General features: G+C 47.1%; 1 pseudogene; it reads left to right on the top strand.

Annotated features, from left to right (window-relative positions):
* Positions 1-7,638: 7,638 nt before the first annotated feature.
* LOC112549797 lies at positions 7,639-7,788 on the top strand (annotated as a pseudogene).
* The last annotated feature ends 242 nt before the right edge of the window (positions 7,789-8,030 follow it).

Genomic DNA, 8,030 nt, shown 5'->3' with positions numbered 1-8,030 from the left:
TCCCGGTAAGTGCCTCGGCGCCGCGCCCGGGACGGCTGGCTCGGCTCGGCTCGACTCGGGGACCAGGCCTGGCCGAGCTGCGCCCCTCCGCGCCGGGGCAGTGCGGGGCACCGGCCCTGCCTCGTCCCTCCGCCCGAGAGAGGGAAATGCGACACGCCGCCCGCCAGCCCGCCCGCCCGGGGGGAAAGTTTCTTCCTGTTTGTGCTGCGAGAGTCGGGCTCCTCGCACCCTCCCGGGGCGCCTGCCCTGCTCGGCTTGGCCGCAGCAAGGCGCCGGGAGCGGATGCTCCGTGCCAGGTTTCCCTTGGCTGGTGGATGCAGACAAGTGGAGGTGTCGAATGGGCGCAGCGCGGCGTGGGGCTGCGTGCAGCCCATCCACGCATCCGTGCAGGGCTGTCCGCTCTCGGGAGGGCGTGAGGCCCCGCGCCGACTTCCCGTCCCGCAGCGTTTTGGCACAGGCGGCATCAGGCGAAACGAATCCCGTCTCGTCTTGCTTCGGGGCTTTCAACGCGTCTGTCACTAGGGTGTCTAGATACGGGTAATACTTCACAACTTAACAACCGTCAACCGATGGTCTCGAAGCATACAATTATTCCCATTTTATAGATGGGGAAGCTGAGGCATAGAGGGATGAAGGGCATTTATACACATACCTTTTCGCGTGCACTGACGTGCGCCATGCTGCTTCGCGTGCAGTTGGATAAGTGGCAAAATGCGCAAGAAACCTCCGATGTGTTTTAGTTCAAAACCTCAGCGTTGACTCACATTTTCCTGCTTGCACAGATTTGTATGCGCTGCAGCGCCGGGTGCTTTCAAAAACACCCAGTGCTGCAGCACGAGCATGTGTACAAATGCCCCAAGTGACTTTCCAAATCAGTGTCTTGGACTGAGTTAAAAAGAGAGGTCAGATGTTTTGGCTCTTTATTTTTTCCCCCCTAAAGCTCAAGGCCGTCTTTCTTCTCCAGCCTCAATTTTGTCCTCAATGGAAATCCTTTAGACAAAGAAGATAATTAATTTTCCATGTCCGTTAATTTTTTTTTGCCTCCCTTGAACAGCCTGCTGATGTCGGTTGTCACTTGGCAAATGCTAGATATATGCATATCTGCTACTAAAGAGCCGATCTTGCTGTCACTCAAGGCAGTCAGAGTTTCGACACTGATTTAGCTAAGAGCAACTGAGACCTGCCTCTCCTTCCCCTTGCCAAGCGGATAGATCCCCTCCCTCTTTTAGTGAAATTGGGGCCTGCATTCCTACAAATGGATCAAAGGGCCTAGACATTTCAGGTGTGGCTATATATTTATCAGCGGGTTTCTGTTTTCTGGTATGTTGCAGTATAATTGTGTTGAGTGTTTTTTTTCCCCTCATCCTTCTGGTTTGACAGTGGAATCTGCATTTGAAAAGATCCATTTAGACTGTGGTTTTTTCCCTCTCCTCTTTCATAACACTTTCTTGGCTGTTGTTTTGGAGCGTGATTTCTATTATTTCAGTGGCGCCTGTCAGTGCTTCTGTAGTTGTCAAGGGAGTTTTCATCAGGCAGTATTTTTTATTATGCTCATCTACCTCCTCTTCGTCTAGCTGCGAGATCACGTCTGTTGCTGAGAGACTTAATTCTTGCTCGTTGAGATCTTTGAAGTAAGGCCAAAGAAAGGGAAGAATAAGGTGTGCATGGAAAGCAAGATAGAAGAGAAAACATGAAGGGAGAGACCTACAAGAAAGAAATGATAAAGATTAAAAGTCTGATACTGTTTGGTATCATAGTGATGTTCATCTGAGCCATTTGGTAAAGCTGCCCTAGAAAGCATTGACAATCATTAGCAAGAAGCAGAAAAAGTCTAAAAACTACATGAAAATGGGATTACATATAAGGGCAAAACAATGTAGCTAGCATTAGTTATACCTGAATGGAAGGTGTAAAGGTTCTCTGTTACAGATTTTTCCTTTTTTTTTTTTTTTTTTTTTAGGAGTTGCCTAAACAGTGGCAGTAATTGATGAGCTTGAAAAAAGCCTGTTTTGTCTTGGGTCACTGTGGAAGGATTGTACCTGTTTCAGATGAGAATGGTGGGAGGAACCAAGAACATAATACACCCACTTCTTTCAGAGCCTCTGCTTTCTGAGCTGAATCTGCCCCTCCTTCTGCCCATGTGAGGCGTCTGTTTTGGGATAGTGAAGTTAAGCTTTTTGGGAAGATTGGCGGTCTACAGGGTGTCTGTAAGCTGGATGCTCCTGACTTCTGCCATCTTGACGTGTACTAGCCTGAGATAAGCTTTAGATCACCGTGTTCCTCTAGCATGGCAGTAAGTTAGTTGCTAAACTAGTGACTGGCTCAATGAGCTTTCCTTCTTTGCAGTTACCTAAGTAATTTATAATGACAGACAATGAATTTAGCTTGACCATAATATCATCGTAGGAGCTGATATGAGAGATGATAAAGAGGAGCAGACTTTAGCCCCATCTCAGCAGCACTTTCTGAAACTGTGAAAAGATGCTTTCTATATGCTTAAAGCAGAGGTAGAAAAGAGAGAGAACCCCAGGTCTGAATATGCCTGGAATCTGCCAGCATTCAGATATAAAGCTCCACTTTGTGGCTGTAGCTCATCTCTAATGCAAAGATTTTAGTTCTTAAAACCATTAGAAGGCAACAGAACAAATCATAATTGGAATTGCACGCGTCTGTTGCTTGGTACATCTTTTAAAAGCACTGTAATCTCTTGGTACAGTTGTCTGACTCAGCTCATAGCAGAGAGTTTGGTACTCTTCCTGAGTAATCTTAGAGGATTGCTCAATTCTAATATGTCACTGGAATAAGCTGTTGCTGCGAGATTCTGCTCTGACTTAAATTGGGTTTACACTGGTGTAACTCGATTCCAGTGTAGTTTGGATTCCCACAGTGTAACCGAGTGGAATCTGCCCCAGGGACCTCACCCTGACCAGTGCTGAGTACCTGCAGCTTCAAAAGGGCAGAAATTGCCAATACATCACAGTTCTTTGGATTAGACCCAAGTACATTAGAAAGCGATTTTTTTTTTTTTTATTGTAAAAAATCACAAAAGAACAACTAGATTTTCACAGTAAACTGCAAATAACACCTGTAGGGTGGTGTAATGTGTGTGTTGTATATAACTAAATAAAAAAGCTTCTGTTCTGCTCAGTGAAGTGTTTAATGCCACCTGTTCTGCCCTGACAGAAACACTGGTGCAGTGGGAAGGCCCTGTAAAGGATTTGTTTGGTGGGTAATAAATAATTGTTCTGGAGACCAGAGGTGGGTGGGCAAGAGCTCTGTACATTTCCCCACTTTTTATCAAAGCATTTTAGGAACTCTTTCCCCATCTTATCATCAGAGAGATGTAGTTAGCTGTGTTAGAAGTCAAGTAGAAGGCAGGATAGATTTCCACCTTATAGACTAATAGGGGTATGTGGGTGTGTATCTGTGTGTATGTTTGCTGTGTGTACACACACACGCACAAGCTTTCACGTGCTGAAACTTACTTCATCAGATGCTGTGAAAGGCCATGCTGAAAGCAGAGTATAAGAGAGGGAGATAAATGCACCTCTTCTTTATAATCTGCTTTTGGCATGTCCTTTCACAGCATCTGATGAAGTCAGCTGTTCAACTCATGAAAACTTGTGCTACAGCTGTACCTATGTTATCTGTATCCTCTATAGCTATCTATTTTGGTTGGTCTATAAGGTGCAAATCTTCCCTGCTTTCTACCCATTTTTATTATCACAGAGGAACTACAAGGCAAATCATCAGATATTTTACATTATTCTAATTTCATGGATTTTATTAGTGCTCTGACCAGTTTATACCAGCTGAAGATCTGCTCCTTCTATTTGACTATAGCAAAGCAGTCTGGCTGCAGAGTAAATAAATAATAAATAACACTTATAATTACTGTATTTTTCTCTCACACAATTTGCACCGTTTCTCCCAAGACCATTTAGAGAAAATCAGGATGTACATTGTATGCAAGGGAAAGGACTCCCCACATGTCTGGAAATTGGGGGTGGTGGAGCAGCAGCAACATAAATTGCCATGACAATTAATGCTGCCACTGTTCCCTGCCCCCACCACCATATTCCTGTGGGCAGCCCCCCTCTCTACTTGTGTGCTGGATTGGGACTGCACAGGGGATTGGTCTGTGAATGGATCTGGTTGGTGCATTGAGCCTGGCCCAGAACATGGCTCCAGAGCCAGTGAGTGGTTGTAGTCTGGGACCGTGGATGGCCCCAGAGGCTGGGCTGGACCTGGCATGCTGGGTTGGGCAGTGCCTCGCTATGCAGCCCTAGCACTGATATGCTGCATCATGCTGGCCCCTACACTTAGCTCCCAGCTCCTGGCTCTTGACCGTGGGACCCGGCTCCCAGGCTCAGTGCATGACCGCCAGCCTGCCTCGGAGACCCCAGAACTCTGGTATTTGTCCATACTACAAGACATTTTTTTTCCTTCTTGGAGACTACCAAAAATAGGGCGTGTTATATTTGGAGGTGTGTTTATAAGCAAGAAAATACAGTATTTTTGTTCCTTTTGGGGTTTTTGTACATTAATTCTTGTCTCTGGGTGAATGTACAGAGCAACAAGCAAGGGGGCTCTAGTCAGAGTTTACCACTGACAGAAGCAGATGAAAATTTCAGCTAGTGAATTTTTCTGAAAGGATTCATGAGGGAACCTGCTAGTGTCTCTTATGCCAGCACAAACTTATTTGAATAGCCTTATTCTTTGCAGGGGAAGAGGAGAGGGAAGTACCTCGTTAAAACTGAATCTTGAGCTGTTCCTGCTTTCTCCTCTCATCATCTAGAAAAAAGGTGCCCCGAACACCGTGCTTTAAGTATTTCATGGGGGGGGCACCAGAGATTTGAGGAAAGCAAAGGGGAACATTGGAATTTGCACAGGAACTTTTCAGCTGCATTGTAAATAAGATTTTGCAAAAGGAGTAGCATCTAATAATTGCGGTTGCTAGGGATAACAGAGAGAACTGTCAGCCCTTCTGATTCAAGACGCATCATGAGCTGATCAGCAGGTAGTGTTTATGGAAAGTGCAATTTCTTCTTTAAACCACATCCCTTTTCTCTACCTTGTACGTCTGATTTAACCTGCCCTCCCTCTTGTCACCCCCAACCCAGGAGCTCTGCAGGCCAGCAAGAACAAGATGAATTGCTTCAGAAGAGTGAAGCATGAGCATCAAAGAACCAGGGGAGGGGTGGGAAGCTGAGCAGACAGGGATCATGAGCCTAGGCTCTTAACTGCCAGAGGCAGCAATCTTGTTGTGTTGTTGTTGGAGATTTTAGAAGTGGCAGCAAACTGCATGGGAAGAGAAGGGGAGGGGTAGGAACTGGCTCCAGCTGAAAATGAGTGTGAAGAAGAGGAATGAGGAAGTTGGTTCATTTGCCATTTCTGTGCCAGCATAGTGATAAAAATTAAATCTTCCCATTTAAAATTACAGTGGACTTCCTCAGCAAACTGCATGGCATGCAATGTACTGTCTGTCCCCTTTAGTGTCCCAAGCTACAGAATTGAGGCCTGAGCAACTGATCACCTACCAAAAAGCACTGTTTATAGTGTACGACTGGATATAGCACATTACTTTCAAACCCCAGCCGCATGCTGTTTGTAGCACTTATTAGGTACTCCCAAACAGCCTTGCTGATGCTGCAGATAACGTTTCCTTCTCATCAGGTGGTGCTCTTTGCTTGTCTCGTCACCACATCCCAGGGGGGTGTGTGTGTGTGGGGATTGTCATAGCACCCAGAGACAGGTGGGTGGTGTCAGGAGCCACACTGAGGTGCAAGGGTGGTCTTCTGATGTATGTGGAAGCAAGCACCAGCTGACATGCTGGAGATGTGAGTGGCTCCAGTTGCAGCCCAGAATGACCCCAGGCATCTGTGACAGAGCCTGATCCATAGCCTGATAGCAACATAACTCCCTCCCCTTCCACCAGGGCCCAAGCCTCTGAACCCGACTGACCCCAGCCCTTCTCTGTCTCTCTAGGACAAGCCTTGTCTCTTAACCTTGGCAGCTGTGCTTCACTTTTCTCACCTCTCTGGAGGGGCTTGCTTTCACACTTGTAAATGAAGCACTGATGTTGCTTAGATACAGCATACCTTGGATATAACATACTTCTTTCTGGTCCATGGGTGGTATGTTATTTCAGGGCTCTTCTGTACCAGTAAGGACACTGGAAGGTCAGTCACTCTATTTTAGAAAATAAATTAAGGTTAAGAAAGCATTTTCATACAGATGCACAGACATCCTGCTTGTGTGCCCTTCATTCAGATGCTTGGGTCAGCTTAGAAAAGGGCTTGTTCAATGGCATTGTGGCCTCTGTTAGTCTTCATGACACCCTTAGCAAATGCTCAGTTAAAAAGTCAAAAGAGATGGTGTGTGTGTGTGACAAGATGGGCAAGGGGAGGAATAGGTCTTCCTCTTGCCCACCTCATGCCAATCCAGTAACAAGCTGTGTGCTTTCCTATTCCTGAATCATTTTCCAATAATACATATTTTGTGAATTAACGTATGTCCTTAACGTATATCCTTAACATTCATGTGGCCATGGTGCAACCTCACTGCATTTGAGAGCTATGCAACTATAACAGATAGCACTCATTGACCATAGAAATGGAGTTAAATCAGGGGTGCTCAGCCCCTAGCTTGCGGGCCAGATCCAGTCCCTGCGCCATGTCATCTGGCCTGCAGGGCTCCCCATGTATCTGTGGGGATTTTTGCTGGCTGTGGTCTTGTGTGCTAGGTAGCACCACACAGACAAACAGTTGACCTCTGCTTAGTCAATAGAATTCAGAACTGATTTGGCCTGAGACATGACATTTCAAAAAAAGAAAAGAAAAGTAGGTTCCCCGTCAGCACTGTCATCACCCAGGTGGTCTACTCGGCCTTGAATGACTCAAGTGTAGTTAAAGGGGGAAGGCTTGTCCCTTTGCACTGTGGACAGGCTCACCGCTGTGAGAGTCTACAGATGCTTCCAAATGTGAGGATCTTGACTACACAATTTATGGTGATGGTGGATTGCTTTTGGGCTTTCGCTCTAGCTTGCTCGTTCAGTCTTTTGGCTAGGGGCAAGCGAGACTAGAGGGCAACTTTACTCCAAGCCCTCCAGGCTTGAGGTTTGCATGTAAGATGCCTGCCATGGATTGGAAGTATCTGAAGCCCCAGACCATGAATGACGCATGCCTCCGGTAGCTGGGGGGGCACGGCGGTGGCGGGAGCATGGTGGCGGTAAGCGGGAGCTCCCACAGACACTGCTGGCACTGTCGGTGGGGGGAGGAGGGGTGGCGAGTGCTGACCAGGGGGTCGGCGACCACCTGCCGCTGGCAGTGGCCAGCGGGGATTGCAAACTGCCCACGGATGGTGGTGGGGTGGCGAGCAACAACTGCCCTCAGGTGCCGCCAACAGTGTCAGTGGCGCCTTTTTGTAGGGGTGCACCACCACACTTAGGGGGTGCACATGCACTACGCATCGCCCCTGCCTAAGACTGATGAGTCTGGGAGGTAGGACACTTGCCAGTGATAGCGCTACACGGACTTGAACAATTGAGTTCTGCTCAGTCAAAATTTGGAATGTAATTTGGAACTGATTTGGCTTTGGAAACCAACTTTTTTTTTAACTAAAATTAAGTTCCCATCAGCAGGGGAGATACCATGATCAGCAGGTGGTCCCAGGGTGAGGCCTGTCCCTTGCACTCTGGGCAGGCTGACCCTGGTGAATTTCCCAAGTGTGGGAAACTTGACTGCATTATGTTGTGGTAATGGGGGATTGTGTTTGCACTTTCCCCATGGCTTACTTCTTTGGCCTTGTGGCTAGGAGCAAGTGTGAGTAGGGGGCATCCTAACCCCAATGCCTTTGGGCTTGGGGCCCTCTCACAGGATGCCTGCCATGGATTTGGGGAGTATCAGAAGTCCCAGGGATGAGACTTGCCTGGTGGTATGGCCATACAGACATGAACAACTGAACTTGGCTGAGTCAATTTGAAATATGGAATGAATTTGGTGTAAAGCCAAAAAAAAATCAGCATTTTT

The sequence above is a fragment of the Alligator sinensis genome, unplaced genomic scaffold (genome assembly GCF_000455745.1).
Source record: "Alligator sinensis unplaced genomic scaffold, ASM45574v1 scaffold599_1, whole genome shotgun sequence".
Classification (NCBI taxonomy): Eukaryota; Metazoa; Chordata; order Crocodylia; family Alligatoridae; genus Alligator; species Alligator sinensis.
The sequence above is the reverse complement of the archived record's forward strand: the minus strand, read 5'-3'. Positions and strand labels throughout refer to the sequence as shown.